The sequence below is a fragment of the Scyliorhinus torazame genome, chromosome 21 (assembly GCF_047496885.1).
Source record: "Scyliorhinus torazame isolate Kashiwa2021f chromosome 21, sScyTor2.1, whole genome shotgun sequence".
NCBI lineage: Eukaryota > Metazoa > Chordata > Chondrichthyes > Carcharhiniformes > Scyliorhinidae > Scyliorhinus > Scyliorhinus torazame.
In genome coordinates this window covers 3,052,900-3,078,905 of record NC_092727.1, presented here as the reverse complement: position 1 = coordinate 3,078,905, position 26,006 = coordinate 3,052,900, and the positions used below count along the sequence as shown (strand labels likewise).

At 46.7% G+C, this 26,006-nt stretch overlaps 1 protein-coding gene across 3 annotated transcripts in view; it reads right to left on the bottom strand.

The window, feature by feature from the left end:
- The window catches only part of LOC140398106 (cell surface glycoprotein MUC18-like), a 340,911-nt gene that overhangs the window by 175,293 nt on the left and 139,612 nt on the right, over window positions 1–26,006 (bottom strand). The window lies entirely within an intron of this gene.

The window sequence follows — 26,006 nt, the reverse complement described above, 5'->3', positions numbered from 1 at the left end:
GACTTATCTACCGTAATAATTTTCAAGACGCCCAACACCTCGTCTTTTTGGATCTCAATGTGACCCAGGCTATCTACACACCCTTCTCCAGACTCAACATCCACCAATTCCTTCTCTTTGGTGAATACTGATGCAAAGTATTCATTTAGTACCTCGCCCATTTCCTCTGGCTCCACACATAGATTCCCTTGCCTATCCTTCAGCGGGCCAACCCTTTCCCTGGCTACCCTCTTGCTTTTTATGTATGTGTAAAAAGCCTTGGGATTTTCCATAACCCTATTTGCCAATGACTTTTTGTGACCTTTTCTAGCCCTCCTGACTCCTTGCTTAAGTTCCTTCCTACTTTCCTTATATTCCACACAGGCTTTGTCTGTTCCCAGCCTTCTAGCCCTGACAAATGCCTCCTTTTTCTTTTTGACGAGGCCTACAATATCTCTCGTTATCCAAGGTTCCCGAAATTTGCCGTATTTATCCTTCTTCCGCACAGGAACATGCCGGTCCTGAATTCCTTTCAACTGACATTTGAAAGCCTCCCACATGTCAGATGTTGATTTACCCTCAAACATCCTCCCCCAATCTAGGTTCTTCAGTTCCCGCCTAATATTGTTATAATTAGCCTTCCCCCAATTTAGCACATTCACCCTAGGACCACTCTTATCCTTGTCCACCAGCACTTTAAAACTTACTGAATTGTGGTCACTGTTCCCGAAATGCTCCCCTACTGTGGTTGATAAGCCAGTGGAAAATCAGACAACTGAAGTTTTGAAGGACGAATATTCTGGGATTTTTCCGGATTGTGTAGTAACAAAAGTCACAGGTTAAGACAAGAGGAGAAATCAAAGAGTGGAGATGAAGTTGAAGTGCAATTATCAGAAACGATTTTTGATCAGATGGTTGAAAAAGAACAAGAACAGGTGGAGGATGAGGTGGATATTTTTAGTTCAGGAAAATTGGCTGAGGTATAACAGAAAGATGTGGAAATAAAATGGATGTATCAGAAAGCATACACGGAAGAGGAATCTGAGTGTATACCGGAGTGTTATCACCATAAAAGTGATGTCTTGATGAGAAAATGGAGCCCTTTACATATGCAGGTGGATGAAAAGTGGGCAGATGTTCATCAAGTAGTATTGCCGGTAGGGTATAGAAAGGAGGTGTTACGAGTTGCACAAAATATGATGAAACGGGTAGCGGGCAAGAAATCCAAAGTGTGTAGTTTTGCCTGTGGAGATAAAGTTTCAGTATTGTTACCAGTGGTAGGTGAACCTTTAAAAGCTAGGTTTTGTGGACCTTATCAGATTGAAAGGAAATTAAGTGAGGTGAATTATGTGGTAAAAACGCCAGATAGAAGGAAAACTCACCGAGTGTGTCATGTGAATATGCTTAAAAGGTACTTTGAAAGGGAAGGAGAGAAAAAGGAGGAGGTTTTAATGATTCTAACTCAAAGTTACGAACCAAATCCAGATGACTTGGAATTTGACATACCTCAAATTAAATTGGAAAACGAGGATGTTCTTAAAAAGTGGGATAAATTGTTGAGTTACCTTCCAGAGGAAAAACAAACTGGCCTGAAAGAGTTATTGATATCACGTGGCAAGTTTGTAGAGATAAATTGGGAAGTACTAAAATGGCTATACATGATGTAGATGTGGGAAATGCTGTTCCAATCAAACAACATCCACATAGACTTAACCCTTTAAAATTGGCACAGGTTAACAAAGAGATTAAGAGTATGCGTAAAAATGGCATAATTGAAGTGGGTTGCAGCCAATGGAGCGCACCCATAGTGATGGTACCTAAGCCAGACGGTAACCAATGGTTGTGTGTGGACTATAGAAAGGTTAATGCAGTTACAAGAACGGACTCTTATCCTATCCCACGTTTGGAGGATTGCATTGAGAAAGTGGGACAATCAGCTTTTATTTCCAAATTGGATTTACTTAAAGGTTACTAGCAGGTACCTTTATCCGAAAGGGCGAAGGAGATTTCAACTTTTGTGACTCTAGATGGTATATACCAATTCAAAGTTATGCTATTTGGCATGAAAAAGGCCCCAGCCACATTTCCATAAGACCATAAGACATAGGAGCGGAGGTAAGGCCATTCAGCCCATCGAGTCCACTCCACCATGGCTGATTTCAACTCCATTTACCCGCTCTCTCTCCATAGCCCTTAATTTCTCGAGAAATCAAGAATTTATCAACTTCTGTCTTCAAGGGCCTCCACTGCCCTCTGTGGCAATGAATTACACAGACCCACCACTCTCTGGCTGAAGAAATGTCTCCTCATCTCTGTTCTAAAGTGACTCCCTTTTATTCTAAGGCTGTGCCCCCGGGTCCTAGTCTCCCCTGCTAATGGAAACAACTTCCCTACGTCCACCCTATCTAAGCCATTCATTATCTTGTAAGTTTCTATTAGATCTCCCCTCAACCTCCTAAACTCCAATGAATATAATCCCAGAATCCTCAGACGTTCATCGTATGTTAGGCCTACCATTCCTGGGATCATCCGTGTGAATCTCCGCTGGACCTGCTCCAGTGCCAGTATGTCCTCCCTGAGGAGTGGGGCCCAAAATTGCTCACAGTATTCTAAATGGGACTAACTAATGCTTTATAAAGCTTCAGAAGTACATCCCTGCTTTTATATCCCAAGCCTCTTGAGATAAATGACAACATTGCATTTGCTTTCTTAATTACGGACTCAACCTGCAAGTTTACCTTTAGAGAATCCTGGACTCGGACTCCCAAGTCCCTTTGCACTTCAGCATTATGAATTTTGTCACCGTTTAGAAAATAGTCCATGCCTCTATTCTTTTTTCCAAAGTGCAAGACCTCGCACTTGCCCACGTTGAATTTCATCAGCCATTTCTTGGACCACTCTCCTAAACTGTCTAAATCTTTCTGCAGCCTCCCCACCTCCTCAATACTACCTGCGCCTCCACCTATCTTTGTATCATCGGCAAACTTAGCCAGAATGCCCCCAGTCCCGTCATCTAGATCGTTAATATACAAAGAGAACAGCTGTGGCCCCAACACTGAACCCTGCGGGACACCACTCGTCACCGGTTGCCATTCCGAAAAAGAACCTTTTATCCCAACTCTCTGCCTTCTGCCTGACAGCCAATTGTCAATCCATGTCAGTACCTTGCCTCGAATACCATGGGCCCTTATTTTACTCAACAGTCTCCCGTGAGGCACCTCATCAAAGGCCTTTTGGAAGTCAAGATGGATAACATCCATTGGCTCTCCTTGGCACGACCTTCCCTTACTAAATCCATGCTGACTTGTCCTAATCCGACCCTGCACTTACACGAATTTAGAAATCTCATCCTTATCGATGGACTCTAGAATCTTGCCAACAACCGAGGTTAGGCTAATTGGCCTATAATTTTCCATCTTTTTCCTTGTTCCCTTCTTGAACAGGGGGGTTACAACAGCGATTTTCTAATCCTCTGGGACTTTCCCTGACTCCAGTGACTTTTGAAAGATCATAACTAACGCCTCCACTATTTCTTCAGCTATCTCCTTTAGAACTCTAGGATGTAGCCCATCTGGGCCCGGAGATTTATCAATTTTTAGACCTCTTAGTTTCTCTAGCACTTTCTCCTTTGTGATGGCTACCATATTCAACTCTGCCCCCTGACTCTCCTGAATTGTTGGGATATTACTCATGTCTTCTCCTGTGAAGACTGACGCAAAGTACTTATTCAGTTCCTCAGCTATTTCCTTGTCTCCCATCACTAGATTACCAGCGTCATTTTGGAGCGGCCCAATGTCTACTTTTGCCTCCCGTTTGTTTTTAATGTATTTAAAGAAACTTTTACTATCATTCCTAATGTTACTGGCTTGCCTACCTTCATATTTGATCCTCTCTTTCCTTATTTCTCTCTTTGTTATCCTCTGTTTGTTTTTGTAGCCTTCCCAATCTTCTGACTTCCCACTACTCTTTGCTACATTGTAGGCTTTCCCTTTTGCTTTGATGCATTCCCTAACTTCCTTTGTCAGCCATGGCTGCCTAATCCCCCCTCTGATAACCTTTCTTTTCTTTGGGATGAACCTCTGTACTGTGTCCTCAATTACTCCCAGAAACTCCTGCCATTGCTGTTCTACTGTCTTTCCCACTAGGCTCTGCTCCCAGTCGATTTTCGTCAGTTCCTCCCTCATACCCCTGTAGTTACCTTTATTTAAATTTAACACCTTTACATCTGATTCTACCTTCTTTCTTTCAAATTGCATATTGAATTCTAACATATTATGATCACTGCCTCCTAAGTGTTCCTTTACTTTAAGATCTTTAATCAAGTCTGGCTCATTACATAACACTAAGTCCAGAATGGCCTGTTCCCTCGTGGGCTCCATCACAAGCTGTTCCAAAAAGCCCTCCTGTAAACATTCAATGAATTCCCTTTCCTTGGGTCCACTGGCAGCATTATTTACCCAGTCCACCTGCATATTGAAGTCCCCCATGATCCCTGTGACCTTGCCTTTCTGACATGCACTTTCTATTTCGTGGTGCATTTTGTGCCCCTGGTCCTGACCACTGTTAGGAGGCCTGTACATAACTCCCATTATGGTTTTTTTGCCTTTGTGGTTCCTCAACTCTACCCACACAGACTCTACATCATCTGACCCTATGTCGTTTAGTGCTATTGATTTAATTTCATTCCTAATTAACAAGGCAACCCCGCCCCCTCTGCCCACCTCTCTGTCCTTTCGATAGGTTGTGAATCCCTGGATGTTTAAATGCCAGTCCTGAACCCCCTGCAACCACGCCTCTATGTTGCCTACCACATCATACCTGCCAGTCACAATCTGGGCCTCAAGCTCATCTACCTTGTTCTGTACACTGTGCGCATTTAAGTATAGCACCTTTAATTCTCTATTGACCGTCCCTTTTTGTTTTCTTAGTGTGGTGGACCTTGGTTTACTGAGCCTTTCCATACACTGTCATATTTTGTGAGATGGGGACTATCATAACCTCTCCTGAGTTCTGTCTTTTCGTGCTTTTTTGTATTCCTAAGCAGCTACGCTTCCCACTGATTACTTCACTTCTTGGTTCCCTGACTTGGTTCCCTGAATTTCAACGGTTAACAAGTTGTTCCAGGATTACCCAGTTGTGCGGTATACATCGACGATCTGGTAATTTTCAGGCAGACATGGAAAGAACATTTAAAACATCTGATGGAGTAATTCGATTGACTTCAGGAAGCGGGTTTGGTGATAAACCTAGCCAAAAGTGAATTTGGAAAAGCCCAAGTCACTTTCCTTGGCCATACAATCGGACAGGGTCCAATCGTCACACGGGATGTGAAACCAACAGTTATTGAGGAGTTTCCAATACCCTCAAGACGACGGGAAATAATGCGATTTCTTGGCATGAGTGGATTTGATCGAACATTTGTGAAAATTTTTTATAGTGTGGTTGCTCCACTGATGGACTTGCTGAAGAAACGTCTAAAATTTCAGTGGACAGTAGAGTTTCAACAGGCATTTGACTGCCTGTAAGCTGAGATAATCAATCCTCCTGTGTTCGAGAATTACAAGGGGCTCTGTGATCAGATTGAACAAAAGTATCTGACTTTAAAGTGAAATGCCGAGGCGTAGTGAAATGGATGGATTGTGCAAGGACCTTCTTGTTCAAAGAGACTATCAATCGAGAAGGATTTCAGTTGGAAGAAGAAGAACAAAAATGGACGATATTATTATATCTGTTTGTATGTGGTTTTTTTAAATTAAAAAGTATATTTACTGTGTGCATTTGTTAAAGGATAGTGAAAAGGTGAAAAATGAAACCATCTTGAAGCTGATGGTTTATTTTTTTTTCTTGGGGGGAGGTGTCATGTGAAAGTACCTTTAAGAAATGTACCTTTAAGAAATGGGTGCTTATCAGTGATGTCAGAGTGTGGGTGGAGCTGGGCTGTCTGTCAACTTTTTACTTATGTTTTAGGCCTTTTGCTGCAGGGTGTGTTTTAGTTTCGTTTTCAGTGTTGGAGCTGAAGCCAGACAAAGCAGGTGTACCGCTGTTCTCTCTGCCATGAAAAGACTATCTCTTGATCATTTGGTGAATTCAGAATTATAAATGTTCTCAGTAGTGAATGTAAACCTAATGTGCTTCTGTTAAAAGGTGTTTCTTTTGTCTTCTGCATGTTGTTTGGGAAGTTATTAAGGATTAAGAGGAAGAAGGATACTTATGTAAGGCTGAGGAAACAAGATTCAGACAGGGTGCTGGAGGGATACAAGATAGCCAGGAAGGAACTGAAGAAAGGGATGAGGAGAGCTAAGAGAGGGCATGAAAAATCTTTGGCGGGTAGGATCAAGGAAAACCCCAAGGCCTTTTACACATACGTGAGAAAATGAGAATGACTAGAGCGAGGGTAGGACCGATCAAGGACAGTAGCGGGAGATTGTGTATTGAGTCTGAAGAGATAGTAGAGGTCTTGAACGAGTACTTTTCTTCAGTGTTTACGAATGAGAGGGGCCATATTGTTGGAGAGGACAGTGCGAAACAGACAGGTATGCTCGAGGAGAGACTTGTTAGGAACGAAGATGTGTTGGGCATTTTGAAAAACTTGAGGATAGACAAGTCCCCCGGGCCTGATGGGATATATCCAAGGATTCTATGGGAAGCAAGAGATGAAATTGCAGAGCAGTTGGCAATGATCTTTTCGTCCTCACTGTCAACAGGGTGGGACCAGGGGATTGAAGAATGGTGAATGTCGTGCCCCTGTTCAAAAAAGGGAATAGGGATAACCCTGGGAATTACAGGCCAGTTAGTCTGACTTCGGTGGTAGGCAAAGTAATGGAAAGGGTACTGAAGGATAGGATTTCTGAGCATCTGGAAAGACACTGCTTGATTAGGAATAGAGTAAGAAGTCTTACAACACCAGGTTAAAGTCCAACAGGTTTGTTTCAAACACTAGCTTTCGGAGCACTGCCCGAAAGCTAGTGTTTGAAACAAACCTGTTGGACTTTAACCTGGTGTTGTAAGACTTCTTACTGTGCTCACCCCAGTCCAACGCCGCATCTCCATATCATGATTAGAGATAGTCAGCACGGATTTGTGAGGGGTAGGTCTTACCTCACAAGTCTTATTGAATTATTTAAGGAGGTGACCAAGCATGTGGATGAAGGTAAAGCAGTGGATGTAGTGTACGTGGATTTTAGTAAGGCATTTGATAAGGTTCCCCATGGTAGGCTTCTGCAGAAAGTAAGGAGGCATGGGATAGTGGGAAATTTGGCCAGTTGGATAACGAACTGGCTAACCAATAGAAGTCAGAGAGTGGTGGTGGATGGCAAATATTCAGCCTGGAGCCCAGTTACCAGTAGCGTACCACAGGGATCAGTTCTGGGTCCACTGCTGTTTGTGATTTTCATTAATAACTTGGATGAGGGAGTTGAAGGGTGGGTCAGTAAATTTGCAGACGATACGAAGATTGGTGGAGTTGTGGATAGTGAGGAGGGCTGTTGTCGGCTGCAAAGAGACATAGATAGGATGCAGAGCTGGGCTGAGAAGTGGCAGATAGAGTTTAACCCTGAAAAGTGTGAAGTTGTCCATTTTGGAAGGACAAATGTGAATGGGAATACAGGGTTAAAGGTAGGGTTCTTGGCAATGTGGTGGAGCAGAGAGATCTTGGGGTCTATGTTCATAGATCTTTGAAAGTTGCCACTCAAGTGGATAGAGTTGTGAAGAAGGCCTATGGTGCGCTCACGTTCATTAGCAGAGGGATTGAATATAAGAGCCATGAGGTGATGATGCAGCTGTACAAAACCTTGGTTAGGCCACATTTGGAGTACTGTGTGCAGTTCTGGTCACCTCATTTTAGGAAGGATGTGGAAGCTTTGGAAAAGGTACGTAGGAGATTTACCAGGATGTTGCCTGGAATGGAGAGTAGGTCTACTCATTAGAATGGAGAAGGATGAGGGGAGACTTGATAGAGGTTTATAAGATGATCAGGGGAATAGATAGAGTAGACAGTCAGAGACATTTTCCCCGGGTGGAACAAACCATTACAAGGGGACATAAATTTAAGATGAATGGTGGAAGATATAGGGGGATGTCAGAGGTAGGTTCTTTACCTAGAGAGTAGTGGGGGCATGGAATGCACTGCCTGTGGAAGTAGTTGAGTCGGAAACATTAGGGACCTTCAAGCGGCTATTGGATAGGTACATGGATTATGGTAGAATGATGGGGTGTAGATTAATTTGTTCTTAATCTTGGACAAAAGTTCGGCACAACACCGTGGGCTGAAGGGCCTGTTCTGTGCTGTATTTTTCTATGTTCTACTACTTAGTGAGTGTTGTATTCTTTGGGGGTTGTATTTGAATTTATGGTTGCTAAATTGTTCACTGTTTGTTTTATAAAGGTTAACAAGTTCATAGAATAAACATTGTTTTGCTTTAAAAAATGCTTTTCGATTTATGCTGTACGACATCTCTAGAGTGGGCCGTGTGCTCCCCACACCACAATTTATTAAAAGTTGTGGGTCAGGTGAACTCCATGATACACTTTGGGGTTCTCTAAATCCTGGCCCATAACAACACGGATATCAAAGTATTGGCTAAGTTGTTGGTGGGGAAGATGGAGGATTGTGTCCCGGGGTTGGTTGCAGAAGATCAAACAGGCTTTGTGAAGGGCAGGCAGCTTGTGAGTAATGTAATAATAATCGCTTATTGTCACGAGTAGGCTTCAATGAAGTTACTGTGAAAAACCCCTAGTCGCCACATTCCGGCGTCTGTTCGGGGAGGCTGGTACGGGAAGACGGCTGTTGAATGTAGCGATGAATCCATCGGGGGCTCTGGTACCGGAGGTAGTTGTGTCCATGAACGAGGAGAAAGCATTTGATCGGGTGGCGTGGCGGTACTTGTTCGAGGTTTTGGGAAGGATTGGGTTGGGCCGGGATTTGTGGCATGGGTGCGGTTGCTGTATGTGGCACCAAGGGCAAGTGTGAGGACGAATAACGTGAGTTTGTCAAGCTTTGATTTACACACGGTTATGAGTCAGGGGTGCCCACTGTCGCCGTTACTGTTTGCACTGACTCTCAGGGCGTCAGTGGAGTGGCAGGGGATTATGAGGGGACAGAGGGAGCTTTGGGTGTTGCTCTATGCTGATGACCTGTTGCTGTATGTTTCAGATCCACTGGAGAGTATGGGGCGGATTAGGGACCTGCTGGGGAGATTTGCAGGGTTCTCGAGGTATAAACTGAATGTAGGGAAAAGCATTCCCAGTGAATGATTTGGGATTGCAGGCTAATTTAAGGGGGATGCCATTTACGGTAGCGAGGGATAGGTTTAGGTATTTGGGGATTCAGGTAGCAAGGGAATGGACAGGGCTCCATAAGTGAAACTTAACGAAGCTGGTGGAGGAAGCCAGGGAGGATCTCAGGAGATGGGATACGCAGCACTTAACGTTGGCAGGGAGGATCCAAGTGGTGAAAATGAATATTCTGCCGAGGTTCTTGTCTATTTTTTAGGCTCTCCCGATCTTTATACCAAAGGCCTTTTTTCAGAAATTGGGAACGACCATTTAAGACTTTGTACGGGCGGGGAAGGTGCCGAGAGTGGGGAGGACCCTGCTACAGAGGCGGGGGGGGGGGGGGTTGGCGTTGCTGAACTTGCTTCATTATTATTGTGCGACGAATGTGGATATGGTGTGGCGATGGTGGGAAGTAGAAGGGGTAGAGTGGGCTAGGATGGAGGAGGAATCTTGTAAGGGGTCTAATTTGAGGGCTATGGTGACGGCAGGGTTGCCAATGGCTCCGAATAGGTTCAGGGTGCCCTGTGGTCCAATCCACGGTGAAGATATGGAATCAGTTGAGGAGGCATTGTAGGGCAGTACGGTAGCATTGTGGATAGCACAATTGCTTCACAGCTCCAAGGTCCCAGGTTCGATTCCGGCTTGGGTCACTGTCTGTGCAGAGTCTGCACATCCTCCCCGTGTGTGCGTAGGTTTCCTCAGGGTGCTCCGGTTTCCTCCCACAGTCCAATGATGTGCAGGTTAGGTGGATTGGCCATTCTAAATTGCCCTTAGTGTCCAAAATTGCCCTTAGTGTTGGGTGGGGTTACTGGGTTATGGGGATAGGGTGGAGGTGTGGATCTTGGGTAGGGTGCTCTTTCCAAGAGCCGATGCAGACTCGATGGGCTGAATGGCCTCCTTCTGCACTGTAAATTCTATGGTGGAAGTGAGGTCGGTGTTACCGCCGCATGGGTTTGAGCCGGAGGGGATGGAAACTGTCTACAGGAGGTGGAGACAAGTGGGGGTGGTCAAGGTGACATATCTGTATTTGGAGGGAGGATTCACCAGTCTGGAGGCGCTAAGGGAGAGTGTAGAATTGCCGAGCGGGAGCGAGTTCAGGTATCTGCAGGTTAGGGACTTTGCGTGAAAAGTCTGGAGGGGGTTCCCTAGGTTGCCGGGATACGCCGTGCTGGAGCGACTGCTACTTCCGAATGTGGAAGGGGAGGGAAGAATTGGGGATATATATGAGTGGCTGGGGGAGCAGGGAGGTGAGCGGGTTTTGAATATCAAGGAGAAATGGGAAGCGGAGTTGGGAGGGTAGATCAATTGGGCAGTATGGAGTGAGGCACTGCGAAGGGTTAACGGGACCTCCTCTTGTGCAAGGATGAATCTGATACAGTTTAAGGTAATGCACAGGGTGCATATGACTCGGGCGAGAATGAGTGGGTTCTTCCAGGGGGTGGCAGACAAGTGTGAGAGGTATGGGCGGGGCCAGCGAATCACATGCACATATTTTGGGGTTGCGAAAAATTGGGCAGATTCTGGGCAGGAGTGTTTGCGGTCTTAGCCAGGACTAGTGGAGGAGAAGGTGGGCCCAGACCTTTTGGTGGCGATATTTGGGTTTTCAAAAAAGCCGGAGTTCATGGAGAGGAGGCCTTCGCCTCTCTGATTGTATGGCGGCAACTTTTGCAGGAGTGGCGGTTGGCATCGCCACCAGGGGTAGCGGCTTTGTTGGGTGACCTGTACGACTTTCTGCGGTTGGAGATGATAAAGTATGAGTTAAGGGGCTCTGCAGGGGAGCTTGTGAAAAGGTGGGGGATTTTTGTAACCGCGTTTGAGGAGCTGTTCGCCGCAGGGGGGGGAGGGGGGGGGGGGGGGGAGCATGAAAAAGGGAGAAAAAAATTATACAGACTGTATAGTTGATTGCTGGTATGTATGTTTTCCCCAAAGTGTTTGTTTGTTGTGACCTGTTTTAACACATGTTTGTAATAAAATACGATGGGCGGGATCCTCCCCTAACCGGTGGGCGAGCGGTCCCGGCGCCGGGAAGTGGCGTGAACCACTACGGTGTCGGGCCGCCCGGAAGGTGCGGAATCCTCCGCACCTTCAGGGGCTAGGCCGGCGCCGACGGGGTTGGCGAAGCGCCAGCCGGCGCTGAAGGGCCTCCGCCGGCTGGTGCGAGTTGGCGCATGCGCGGGAGCGCCAGCGTGTGCTGGCGTCGTCCCAGCGCATGCGCAGGGGGGTTTGTCTCCGCACCAGCCATAGCAGAGGTCCACAGCAGCCGGTGCGGAGGGAAAGAGTGCCCCCACAGCACAGGCCCGCCCGCGGATCGGTGGGCCCCGATCGCGGGCCAGGCTACCGTGGTGGCACCCCCCTGGGCCAGCCCCCCCCAGCCCCCTCCCCCAACCCGCCCGCCCCCTCCCCCCCACCCCCACCCCCCCCGAGGACACCGGAGGCCGCCCGCAGAGCCAGGTCCCGCCGGTAAGTACCAGGTCTAATTTACGCCAGCGGGACTGGCCTAAAACGGGCAGCCGCTCGGCCCATCGCGGCCCGGAGAATCACCAGAAGGGCCCCTGCTAGCGGCCGCCAACCGGCGCGGAGCAATTCTCACCCCTGCCAAAACCCCGGCCCCGGAGAATTCAGCAGCTGGCGGGGGCGGGATTCACACCGCCCCCCGGCGATTCTCCGGCCTGGCGGGGGGGGGGGGGGTCAGAGAATCCCACCCATTGTTTTTTAAAAACACGGAACATCAGGCACCTGCTGAATGTGATAATGTCCCCATCCAAGGAGAGAACGCAGAGATGATCATCTCCCTGGACGCAGAAAAGGCCTTCAACAGAGTTGAGTGGAAATCCTTTATTGAGGTACCAGAGCGGTTTGAACTCGGGCTTCACCTCCTGGCTTCACCTCCTGGGTGAAACTCCTGTACAATGCCCCCAAGGCGAGCGTTCAGGCCAACACCACCAGCTCAGTATGTCCTGGCCATCAAACCGCTGGTGATCGCCCAAAAGTGGCAAGGGGCTGGAAGGGAATTAGAAGAGGAGGCAGACAGCACAAAGTCTCACTCTACGCGGATGACCTGCTTCTCTACATCTCGGACCTGCAAAGCGGCATGAAAGAAATCATGACGTTTCTGGGAGAGCTCGGAGCCTTCTCAGACTACGAACTCAACCTGGGCCAAATGTTTTCCCAGTGAACCCGAGAGGGGGAGGGGCAGAGCTGGAGAGCCTGAAGCAAATTCTGCTACCTGGGGATCCAGATTGCTCGCGAGTGGAAATAGATCCACAAGTGGAATCTCACTAGTCTGGCAGAGGAAGTCAAAAAAGGACCTACAAAGATGGGATGCACTCCCGCTTTTCCTGGCGGGGAGAGTGCAGGCGATCAAAATGAATATACTGCCCAGGTTCCTCTTCCGGTTTACATTCTGAATTCTCCCTCCGTGTACCCGAACAGGCGTCGGAATGTGGCGACTAGGGGATTTTCACAGTAACTTCATTGCAGTGTTAATGAAAGCCTACTTGAAACACCCTTTGCATCTAGATACCTCACCCAAGTCACCACTCGTTATGCTTGAGCTTAGAAATCAAGTGCTGGCAGTCACAATTTGGCCATTGAAGCAAAATAACATCATAGCCTGGCCTGATAGACCACAGAGCTGCCCAGCTCAGAATTGCCAAACTAATTCCAGAGGTGCAAAGGATTTCCCTTCTCCAGCTTCCTCACTCACATGTATGCTGGAGAGAACAGACAATTCTACAGTTTGCATATGTACCCTTCATCAGAATGAAAATTAATTGTTAACAGTTAAGGTGGAACCTTCCTCCGGACTCCTGTTCCAAAAGTTATGGAGATGTCTTCAGTTGCAGAATAGAACAACCCATGGTATATAATGCTCAAGTCCCTCAACCTTTCCTCATAAGATCTTCCCTCCATACCAGGCAACATTCTGGTAAATCTCCTCAGCACCCTTTCCAATGCTTCCACATCCTTCCTATAATACGGCGACCAGAATTGCACGCAATACTCCAAATGCGGCCGCACCAGAGTTTTGTACAGCTGCAACGTGACCTCATGGCTCCGAAACTCAATCCCTCTACCAATAAAAACTAACACACCGTACGCCTTCTTAACAACCCTATCAACCTGGGTGGCAACTTTCAGGGATCAATGTACATGGACACCGAGATCTCTCTGCTCATCCACACTACCAAGAATCTTACCATTAGCCCAGTACTCTGTATTCCTGTTACTCCTTCCAAAATGAATCACCTCACACTTTTCTGCATTAAACTCCATTTGCCACCTCTCAGCCCAGCTCTGCAGCTTATCTATGTCCCTCTGGAACCTGCAACATCCTTCCGCACTGTCCACAACTCCACCGACTTTAGTGTCACCTGCAAATTTACTCACCCATCCTTCTACTCCCTCCTCCAGGTCATTTATAAAAATAACAAACAGCAGTGGCCCCAAAACAGATCCTTGTGGTACACCACTAGTAACTGAACTCCAGGCTGAACATTTCCCATCAACCACCATCCTCTGTCTTCTAACAGCGAGCCAATTTCTGATCCAAACTGCTAAATCACCCTGAATCCCATGCCTCCGTATTTTCTGCAATAGCCTACCGTGGGGAACCTTATCAAACGCTTTACTGAAATCCATATACACCACATCAACTGCTTTACCCTCATCCACCTGTTTGGTCACCTTCTCAAAGAACTCAATAAGGTTTGTGAGGCATGACCTACCCTTCACAAAACCGTGTTGACTATCCCTAATCAAATTATTCCTTTCTAGTTATTTATAAATCCTATCTCTTATAAACCTTTCCAAGACTTTGCCCACAACAGAAGTAAAGCTCATTGGTCTATAGTTACCAGGGTTGTCTCTACTCCCCTTCTTGAACAAGGGGACAACATTTGCTATCCTCCAGTCTTCTGGCACTATTCCTGTAGACAATGATGACAAAGATCAAAGCCAAAAGCTCAGCAATCTCCTCCCTAGCTTCCCAGAGAATCCTAGGATAAATCCCATCTGGCCCAGGGGACTTATCTATTTTCACACTTTCCAGAATTGCTAACACCGCCTCCTTATGAACCTCAAGCCCTTCTAGTCTAGTAGCCTGTATCTCAGTGTTCTCCTCGACAACATTGTCTTTTTCCTGTGTGAATACTGACGAAAAATATTAATTTAGCACCTCTCCTATCTCCTCGGACTCCACGCACAACTTCCCACTACTGTCCTTGACTGGTCCTACTCTTAACCTCGTCATTCTTTTATTCCTGACATACCTATAGGAAACTTTAGGGTTATCCTTGATCCTACCTGCCAAAGACTTCTCATGTCCCCTCCTGGCTCTTCTTAGCTCTCTCTTTAGATCTTTCCTAGCTAACTTGTAACTCTCGAGTGCCTTAACTGAACCTTCACATCTCATCTTTACATAAGCTCCTTTTTCCTCTTGACAAGTGATTCAACTACTTTAGTAAACCACGGTTCCCTCGCTCGACCATTTCCTCCCTGCCTGACAGGTACATACTTATCAAGGACACGCAGTAGCTATTCCTTGAACAAGCTCCACATTTCAATTGTGCCCATCCCCTGCAGTTTCCTTCCCCATCCTATGCATCCTAGGTCTTGCCTCATCGCATCATAATTGCCTTTCCCCCAGATATAACTCTTGCCCTGCGATATATTCCTATCCCTTTCCATCGCTATAGTAAACGTAACCGAATTGTGATCACCAAAGTGGTCATCTACCTCCAAATCTAACACCTGTCCTGGTTCATTACCCAGTACCAAATCCAATGTGGCCTCGCTTCTTGTTGGCCTATCTACATACTGTGTCAGGAAACCCTCCTGCACACATTGGACAAAAACGGACCCATCTAAAGTACTCGAACTATAGCGTTTCCAGTCAATATTTGGAAAGTTAAAGTCCCCCATAACAACTACCCTGTTGCTTTCGTTCCTATCCAGAATCATCTTTGCAATCCTTTCCTCTACATCTCTGGAACTTTTTGGAGGCCTATAGAAAATTCCCAACAGGGTCACCTCTCCTTTCCTGTTTCTAACCTCAGCCCATACTACCTCAGTAGACGAGTCCTCATCAAACGTCCTTTCTGCCACCGTAATACTGTCCTTGACTAACAATGCCACCCCTCCCCCTCTTTTACCACCTTCCCTGAGCTTACTGAAATATCTAAACCCCGGAACCTGCAACAACCATTCCTGTCCCTGCTCTATCCATATCTCCGAAATGGCCACAACATCGAAGTCCCATGCCGCAAGTTCACCCACTTTATTCCGGATGCTCCTGGCATTGAAGAAGACACACTTTAAACCACCTTCCTGCCTGCCGGTACACTCCTGCAACTTTGAAACCTTACTCATGACCTCACTACTCTCAACCTCCTGTGTACTGGAGCTACAATTCAGGTTCCCAACCCCCTTCGAACTAGTTTAAACCCTCCCGAAGAGCATTAGCAAATTTCCCCCCCAGGATATTGGTACCCCTCTGGTCCAGGTGCAGACCATCCCGTTTGTAGAGGTCCCACCTAACCAGAATGAGCCCCAATTATCCAGGTATCTGAAACCCTCCCTCCTAGCCCACTCCACCTGTCCCACTCAGCCTGGCCCACTCAGTATGTCCTGAAATGAATGAATGAATGTTCTCACCAGCTTGCACAGAGCATCAGTCATCAGCTTGACACAGCTGTGTGCAGCTGACTGCGAGACTCCACAAAGATCGTCCACAGTGTCCTGGGATGAACCGTAAGCATAAATGTTTAGTGCCACAGTGACCTTGAGAGCCACAGGCATCAGGTGTCCATCCACATAAATCAAGGCTCTCTCCGGTCCAAGCATCTGGCAGATGGTCGTGACAGCTTCCGTTGAAAGCTCAGCCTCCTGCAGCACTGGACCTCAGTCATGCCCAGGTAGTTGATCCATTGCATGTACACCCTGGCAACTCGGTAGTGATGTCTTCTGTGGAGAAGTCCTCCCCTTCCACCCTGAGCTTTCACCTTTCGCTCTAAGGTGATGCCTGCAACCACCTGGCCTCCTCTCTCCCTTTGTCCCCTGTCCTCCTCTTCAGAGGAGGTGCTCCCTGCTGAGTACACTGTACACATCTGCAGAGATGCAAATGGGGCTGACCTGTACATCGAAGGTAACAGAGATACCCAAATCTCTAATGTCAGAGGACAGCAATGTCCTGAGAGTTCCAGGCTACGCTGAACCCCTCTGGGTCACTTATAATTCTGCCCCATTAAATTATTGTAACAGGGTGCGAACACATTTTTAACACGGTCCTAAACTACATATTTTTTTGATCTACTTCCCTAACCCCAGAAGGTACTGGACATGTTTTGGTCCCAGAAATTTGTCTTTGGTGGTAGCAGAGAAGAGGCAAACGAGAATTAACTGTTAGATGTACGCATCCACCAATTTTAATTTTGATTGGAGTCAGTGAACATGTAAATTGGACAGTATTTCAAACAGAGTCAAATCCACGATTCCCCCAGTTACACCACTGCCCAAGACCAATTCCACTCACCACTGGTTTTTTGTGAGGTACATCACCATGGACACGAGCAGCACCTGACCTAGTGGTCATTCTTCATATCTATGAGTATAGCAGAATATTTTATTGTGGAAGGATCTTGTTACTGTGCTTATCCAACATCCACACACTTTGCAGTCGATGGGGAATAAATTGCAATCGGGAGTAAAGGTCCAGCTGACATTTCTCATCTTCAGACCAGTAGTGTTGACAGCAATTGCACTAGCTCTAATTACACTCCGATTCAAACTGGCTAACTCCATTGAGGACAGTTTTATTGCACGTTTTAACAAAAAAACCTCACTGGTTTCTACCTTTCCTCTATCTATCTATCTATCTATCTATCTATCTTGATAGGGTTAAACGGTTGTTCTCTGCTATCCCTGTGTGATATGGAATAGGATCTATGAGTGGCAATACATCCTGATTTAGAAATTTGGAATGGATATTCTCCCTTCCCCTCACCCTGCATTGCCCTCCCACCACTGTGCCCGTCAACCTGCAATGCCTCATCTCTCCAATGCCCCACCGCACAGCTCCTTCCCTTGTCCTTCTTCTGTGTTGCCTCTCCCCCTGCTGTGTTGCTACCCCTCACACTCAGACTCAGACTGTGAGATCGGCACATTTGTGGCAAGTGACATCTAAGGCTGAAGCTCTCTTTTGTTCTGAGCAGGAAGTGGAAGGTTAGCATTAATCACTGGGGTTTGGTATACAATAATCTCTGCTTTGTTCCAGCAGCTGCATCTGTTTGATCTTTCTCGAAATCTATTCAATACAACTTTGAGGCGGCAGCACTATTTTTCAATGTCAGGTCAGTGTAATATCACTTACACTGCACAGCATCGAGTGAACCATGGCACCCAGAAGCTTATCCCTCTGGTTATTTATATAAAAAGCAGCTGCTGAGGACAAATATCATGTGAGAGGCATACACGAGGCTTGTATTCAGAGGTAAAGGCCTGGTCGAGGCACTTAATACTTGGTTGTGTACAATTCTGACCAGCTGTGTTTGATATCTGTGATATCTGTGCATTGATCAAGCTAAATTCTGCCTGGGGTGGCACTTATATTCCCTTGTTCCTGCCTGGTCTCACTTAATTCCTCAAACATATTGGTGCTAAACTAAATTGGGTGTGCTACCCTCCTCTCTCACAAGCTAGCTATATGTTAAAACTGACCCTCTATCAGGTTCCATATTTCATATTTCATGATTATTCTTTCTATAACATGTATCTCATAGCGTGTTGCAGTTACATGATGTGTTCCAGCAAGCCATTGACTACATTCCGAAAGCTTTCTGCCTCTCTACCTCTCTCCTCTCTGTTATTTCTCATTGAACAATGTTTTGGTCACATGTCCTAATATCATTTTAAGTAGCTTGGTGTCAAATTTTGTTTTGATTATGCTCCTTAGAAATGTGTTACTATGTTAGAGGTGCTAAGTAAACTGTTGTTTTTCAGACAATAAACCTGAGCCTTGGCACGAGAGAAAGTGAAGAAGAATGACTGGTGTCAGCTGTTCACAGGTTCACAGTTCACAGGGAGTGGCACGGTAGCACGGTGGTTAGCACTGTTGCTTCACAACTCCAAGGTCCCAGGTTTGATTCCTGGCTTGGGTCACTGTCTGTGCGGAGTCTGCACGTTCTCCCCGTGTCTGCGTGGGTTTCCTCCGGGTGCTCCAGTTTTCTCCCACAGTCCAAACATGTGCAGAGTTGGTGGATTGGCCATGATCAACTGCCCTTAGTGTCCAAAAGGGTTGGGTGGGGTTACTGGGTTGCGGGGATGGTGTGAAGGTTTCAGTGGGGTCCTCTTGCCAAGGGCCGGTGCAGACTCAATGGGCCGAATGGCCTACTTCTGCCCTGTGGATTCTATGAATAGTCATAGAAGTCATAGAATCCCTACAGTGCAGAAGGAAGCCATTCAGCCCATCAAGTTTGCACCAACCTTCTGAAAGAGCACCCTACCTACCCCCCTGCCCTACACCCGTAATCCCATCACCTCACCTATCCCGCACATCTTTGGACACCAAGGGGTATTTTAGCATGGCCAATCCACCTAACCTGCATATCTTTGGATTGTGAGAGAAAACCGGAGCATCCGGAGGAAACCCACACAGTCATTGGGAGAACGTGCAAACTCCATACAGACAGTGACCCAAGCCGAGAATTCTGTCAGCCATCTGGCCCTTCGAATCTGCTCCGCCTTTCAATAAGATCATGGCTGATCTTTTTGTGGACTCAGCTCCACTTACCTGCTCGCTCACCTTAACTCTTAATTCCTTTACTGCTTAAAAATCCATCTATCTTTGCCTTAAAAACATTCAACGAGGTAGCTTCAACTGCTTCACTGGGCAGGGAATTCCACAGAATCACAATCCTTTGGGTGAAGAAAATCCTCCTCAACTCGGTCCTAAATCTGCTTCCCCTTATGTTGAGGCTATGCCCCCTACTTCTTGTTTCACCTGCCAGTGGAAACAACCTCTCTGCTTCTATCTGATCTATTCCCTTCATAATTTTATATGTTTCTATAAAATCCCCCTCATTCTTCTAAATTCCAATAAGTATAGTCCCAGTCTACTCAGTCTCTCTTCATAAGCCAATCCTCTGAACTCTGGAATCAACCTACTGAATCTCCTCTGCACTCCCTCCAGTGCCAGTACATCCTTTCTCAAGATGTGGAGAAAGGCGTTGGACTGGGGTGAGCACAGTACGAAGTCTTACAACACCAGGTTAAAGTCCAACAGGTTTGTTTCGATGTCACTAGCTTTCGGAGCGCTGCTCCTTCCTCAGGTGAATGAAGAGGTCTGTTCCAGAAACACATATATAGACAAATTCAAAGATTCCAAACAATGCTTGGAATGCGAGCATTAGCAGGTGATTAAACCTTTACAGGTCCAGAGATGGGGTAACCCCAGGTTAAAGAGGTGTGAATTGTACCAAGCCAGGACAGTTGGTAGGATTTTGCAGGACAGATGGTGGGGGATGAATGTAATGCGACATGAATCCCAGGTCCCGGTTGAGGCCGTACTCATGTGTGCGGAACTTGGCTATAAGTTTCTGCTCGGCGATTCTGCGTTGTCACGGGTCCTGAAGGCCGCCTTGGAGAACGCTTACCCGGAGATCAGAGGCTGAATGCCCTTGACTGTTGAAGTGTTCCCCGACTGGAAGGGAACATTCCTGCCTGGTGATTGTTGCGCGATGTCCGTTCATTCGTTGTCGCAGCGTCTGCATGGTCTCGCCAATGTACCACGCTTCGGGACATCCTTTCCTGCAGCGTATGAGGTAGACAACGTTGGCCGAGTCGCACGAGTATGTACCGCGTACCTGGTGGGTGGTGTTCTCACGTGCAACAGCCTCAGTACTCAACACCGACAACTGCCAATCTCCAGACGCAATTCTGCAACTCATCCGCTTCATTCTGGATCACAACGTCTTCACCTTCGACAACAAGTTCTTCATCCAGACGCACGGAACAGCCATGGGGACCAAATTCGCACCCCAATACGCCAACATCTTCATGCACAAGTTTGAACAGGACCTACTCACCGCACAGGACCTTCAACTGATGTTATACACCAGATACATCGATGACATTTTTTTCCTTTGGACCCACGGCGAAGAATCACTGAAACGACTACACGATGACATTAATAAGTTCCATCCAACCATCAGACTCACCATGGACTACTCTCCAAAATCAGTTGCATTCTTGGACACACTCGTCTCCATCAAGGACGGTCACCTCAGCATTTCGCTTTACCGCAAACCTACGGATAACCTCATGATGCTCCACTTCTCCAGCTTCCACCCTAAACACATTAAAGAAGCCATCCCCTATGGACAAGCGCTCCGTATACACAGGATCTGCTCAGACGAGGAGGAGCGTAACAGACATCTACAGACGTTGAAAGATGCCCTCATACGAACGGGATATGGCACTCGACTCATCGATCGACAGTTCCAACGCGCCTCAGCGAAAAACCGGACCGACCTCCTCAGAAGACAAACATGGGACAAAACCGACAGAATACCCTTCGTCGTCCAGTACTTCCCCGGAGCGGAGAAACTACGTCATCTTCTTCACAGCCTTCAACACGTTATTGATGACGATGAACATCTTGCCAAGGTCATCCCCACACCCCCACTACTTGCCTTCAAACAACCGTGCAACCTCAAACGAACCATTGTTTGCAGCAAACTACCCAGTCTTCAGAACAGTGACCACGACACCACACAACCCTGTCATGGCAATCTCTGCAAGACGTGCCAGATCATCGACATGGATACCACTATTACACGTGAGAACACCACCCACCAGGTACGCGGTACATACTCGTGCGACTCGGCCAACGTTGTCTACCTCATACGCTGCAGGAAAGGATGTCCCGAAGCGTGGTACATTGGCGAGACCATGCAGACGCTGCGACAACGAATGAACGGACATCGCGCAACAATCACCAGGCAGGAATGTTCCCTTCCAGTCGGGGAACACTTCAGCAGTCAAGGGCATTCAGCCTCTGATCTCCGGGTAAGCGTTCTCCAAGGCGGCCTTCAGGACCCGCGACAACGCAGAATCGCCGAGCAGAAACTTATAGCCAAGTTCCGCACACATGAGTGCGGCCTCAACCGGGACCTGGGATTCATGTCGCATTACATTCATCCCCCACCATCTGGCCTGCGAAATCCTACTAACTGTCCTGGCTTGGTACAATTCACACCTCTTTAACCTGGGGTTACCCCATCTCTGGATCTGTAAAGATTTAATCACCTGCTAATGCTCGCATTCCAAGCATTGTTTGGCATCTTTGAATTTGTCTATATATGTGTTTCTGGAACATACCTCTTCATTCACCTGAGGAAGGAGCAGCGCTCTGAAAGCTAGTGACATCGAAACAAACCTGTTGGACTTTAACCTGGTGTTGTAAGACTTCGTACTATCCTTTCTCAAGTAAGAAGACCAAAACTATACACAGTACTCCAGGCGTGGCCTCATCAGCACCCTGTACAGCTGCAACATAACCTCCCTGTTTTTAAACTCCATCCCTCTCGCAATGAGGGACAAAATTGCATTTGCCTTCTTAATTACCTGCTGCACCTGCAAACCAACTTTTTGTGATTCATGCACAAGGACACCCTCTGCACAGCAGCATGCTGCACTTTTTTACCATTTAAATAATAGTCCATTTTGCTGTTATTCCTACTAAAATGGATGACCTCACATTTATCAACATTGTATTCCATCTGCCAGACCTTTGCCAACTCACTTAAACTATCTATATCCCTCTGTAGACTTTGTGTCCTCTGTACACTTGGCTCTACCACTCATCTTAGGGTCATTTCTGAACTTTGACACATTACACTCCAAATCATCTATGTAAATTGTAAACAATTGCGGTCCCAACACTGATCCCTAAGGCACACCACTAGCCACTGATTGCCAACCTGAAAAACAACCATTTATCCCCACTCTTTGCTTTCTGTTACCAATCCTCTATCCATGCTAATACATTACCGTAACACTGTGCACCTTGTCTTATGTAGCACTCTTTTGTGTGGCACCTTGTCAATGCCTTCTGGAAATCCAGATACACCACATCCACCGGTTCCCCGTTGTTACCGCGATAAACCTCCAAACTGTGAGAGACTACACATGAGAAGATGCAGCGTGACTCCAGCTCCCTCTGTTTATCGGAACAGTTTGGTCCAATTGCAATGCTTCAGAATAGAAAGCATATCTTTTTTCTTCTCCTTGTAGAGCACGTTATCCTGTGCTCGTAGTGTCATCAAAGAATTCCAGTAAATTAGTTAAACGTGACCTGCCTTTCATGAACCCATGTTGCGTCTGCTCAATGGGACAATTTCTATCCAGATGTCTCGTTATTTCTTTCTTGATGACAGGTTCAAGCATTTTCCCCACTACAGAAGTTAAGCTAACCGGCCTATAGTTACTTACCTTTTGTCTACCTCCTTTTTTAAACAGTGGCGTCACATTTGCTGTTTTCCAATTTGCCGGAACCACTCCAGAGTCCAGTGAAATTTGGTAAACTACCACAAACAGGTGGCTATTTTCCCCACCACCTCTTTTAGTCCCTGGGATACATTCCATCAGAGCGAGGAAACTTGTCTACCTTTAGCCACATTAGCTTGCCCAACAATACCTCCTTAGTAATAATGATCATTTCTCGGTCCTCCCCTGCCATTGCCTCCCTGCCATCAATTATTATGTTATTTGTGTCTTCCACTGTGAAGACCAACACAAAATACCTGTTCAATGCTTCGGCCATTTCCTCATTTCCCATTATTATATCCCCCTTCTCATCCTCTAAAGGACCTATGTTGACCTTAGCAGCTCTTTTTCATTTTATATATCTGTAGAAACATTTGCTATCTGTTTTTATATTCTGAGCTACTTTGCTCCATAATTTATCTTACTTTTCTTTCTGGTGCGATCCTCTGGCCACACTGCACCGAAAAAGCACCTCGCCGCGGTGCAGCATAGCTGGTGAAAGCCAGGAGACCCTGTTCCCTGGATCTACCCGGCTCGCAATGCCTCGCCAGATTCAACACAATCTTGCAAGACGTTGCAAGGAGAATCCCAGCCACAATAGGCGGGATTACTTTTTAGCAAATCTGCATATGAGAGCGAGGCATTAAGTCTTACTTTAATGTGCAGGTTCCCAAGGTACCTGAGGTTTTGGGATTCAATCCCTTCGCCTCGGGGACCTTGGGCAATAGCCATTTGATACTAGTCCCCATAAATGGGGACCAGACGGAATGGGACTCATGGGGGTCTCCAACGGGATCAGAGGCCCCCAGCTGCATGCCCTTTGGGCAGGGTGATGCTCTGACACTGCTAGTGCCCCTGGGTACCCTGGCAGTGCCAGCCTGACACCCTGGCAGTGCCACCTGGGTGCCAGCCTGGAACTACCAAGGTGGCGCTGCCAGATTGCCACTGCCAAGGTGCCATGCTGGTAGTTTTTGCAGGTGTGCTATTGGGCCGGGGTTGCCTGTTGTAGGTGTTGGGGGTGAGGGGGGGGGGGGAGGTGTCGGGACTGGGGTATCATCTCTCACTAGAATGGGTAGTTCCGTTGAGCGGAGCTCCCCATTGTAGAAAATGGGGCTGTGTGTGGCTTCGGTCACGCGTTCCCCATTTAGGCCCCTTATTCAAAGCGAGTCACGTTGAATAGCCATGTATTTCTCAACACTGCATGTGCCGGGAAACACGCGGCTAAGTCCGCTCGCTCTAGGAATTTGTTCCCTTTTGGGAAGATCACGCCTATTTCTTTTATGTTCAAATTACTTAAATCCTCGCCTTCTGGCGACAATTGGGACAATTGGCCCACAACCAACATGCAACCAAAACTGTCAGTCCCTCACACATTCCACCACACTAATAGGGCAGGGAGGCTGTTCTCTTCAAGGCACAGTGCTGCCAACATATTAAACGGCACCTCACTCACACCCAAATATTTCACAGAAATTTCCTTCAAATTACAATTCTGGAACAAGCAGCATCACCACATTTGAACAAAGAAACAAATATGGGCTTATTAACAAGTTTTAAAGGGTGGGAAATTTGTCAAGGTGAAGAGAAGGGATAGATTTCTTCCTTCTCTTGAAGATGTTGATCCTCATAAGGTAAAGCTCCTCAATGTTAATCAGCCTTAAATGGCCATTATTCATGGTTGCATTGGCAGACTATTCGGTTGCGAGGACATCGCGCATGAGCCTAGTCTTTTCCTCACACAATATTCACACATGTGAACTTTCCAGAGGTTACAAGGGAACAATTTTTTGCATGGATCAGTAACTTTTCTCCTTCTCAACTAGGACACTGAGGGCAATTGTAGAAACACTACAGCATCCCAGCAAAATTGACACAGATGAGCTACCAACTCAAGCTGCATGTAATTCTATAGTGCTGGGTATCCTTCTAAAAATGGTTGTCCTGCACATCTAAACCTAGACATTGGCAGAGGCATCATGGCTAAGCCCAACTCTGCATTTCCTATTGTGTGTGCCCTTTCCAACAAACATCATTGCACATGGGAATCTTACTCATTTCCCTTTCATAGACCAGGAATGCTGCAGCCAATTCTAGTCACTCAACTGCTGCCCTAGACGATACCTGAGCCCAGTACAGGGATCAAATCTTAGACCTCCTTGGGGTCTACAAATATATCTTGAAGTAACATTTACTCACTGAGGCAGTAGGGGAGCAGCAGGGAGCCATTCCGTTGTGGAGGCACAGCTATGTGGGGTGAAGAATGTATCAATTTGTGTGATATATCAGTTACACACTGATGGGATTCACTCCTACAACCCAAAGATGTGCAGGTAGGCGGATTGGCCATTTTAAATTGCCCCTTAATTGGAAAAAAAGAATTGGGCACTTGAAATGTATATAAAAATATATATCAGGTTTGTGGTGTTGGGTGCTGTGAGGTACAGATGAACAAACACGGTTGCGATTGGTACAACGCAGTTTTATTCCAACTTGTGGTTTACAGATCTGTCTTGGTACTCAGCACGTGGTGACTGTGTGAGTGTCTTGTTAATCAGGTCCTGTCCTTGTCCTTGTCTCCAGATGGACTGGCCACCAGGTGTCGTGTTTCTTGTCTTATACTGTGTCTGCTCTTGTCTGTGATTGGCTGTCGTGTTATGTGTGCTAATTGGTCTGTTGGTCTATCTATCATGATGTGTGTGTTTGAATATCATGACAAGGTTGCGCTGCAAAAATGATTCCGACTTCAAATTCGGGTTTCTGACAGACAAGACAAATGCAGGGCACGATCGAACGCCCACACTGCAGCCGAAAACCAGCGCACCGTGGCGCAACATGGCCGATGAAAACCAGGATATCACTATGGGCAGATTCCCTAAGTGTCTGTCGAGTGAGCAAAACATTTTTTTTTTAGATTTAGAGTACGCAATTCATTTTTTCCAATTAAGGGGCAATTTAGCATGGCCAATCCACCTAACCTGCACATCTTTGGTTTGTGGGGGCGAAACCCACGCAAACACAGTGAGTGTCGTGTTGGGTGTTCCGATATACAAACGAACCAACACGGTGTGCAATATTTACAACATGTACATGAGGCTAAACTATTTACATGGGAAGGTGTCAGGTGCAACATAGCAACGAGGTTGTCCCACAAACAAAACAAGTGCAATCATCAAATATCGAAAGAGAACTCCTGAAACGACAAAAAGAGAAAC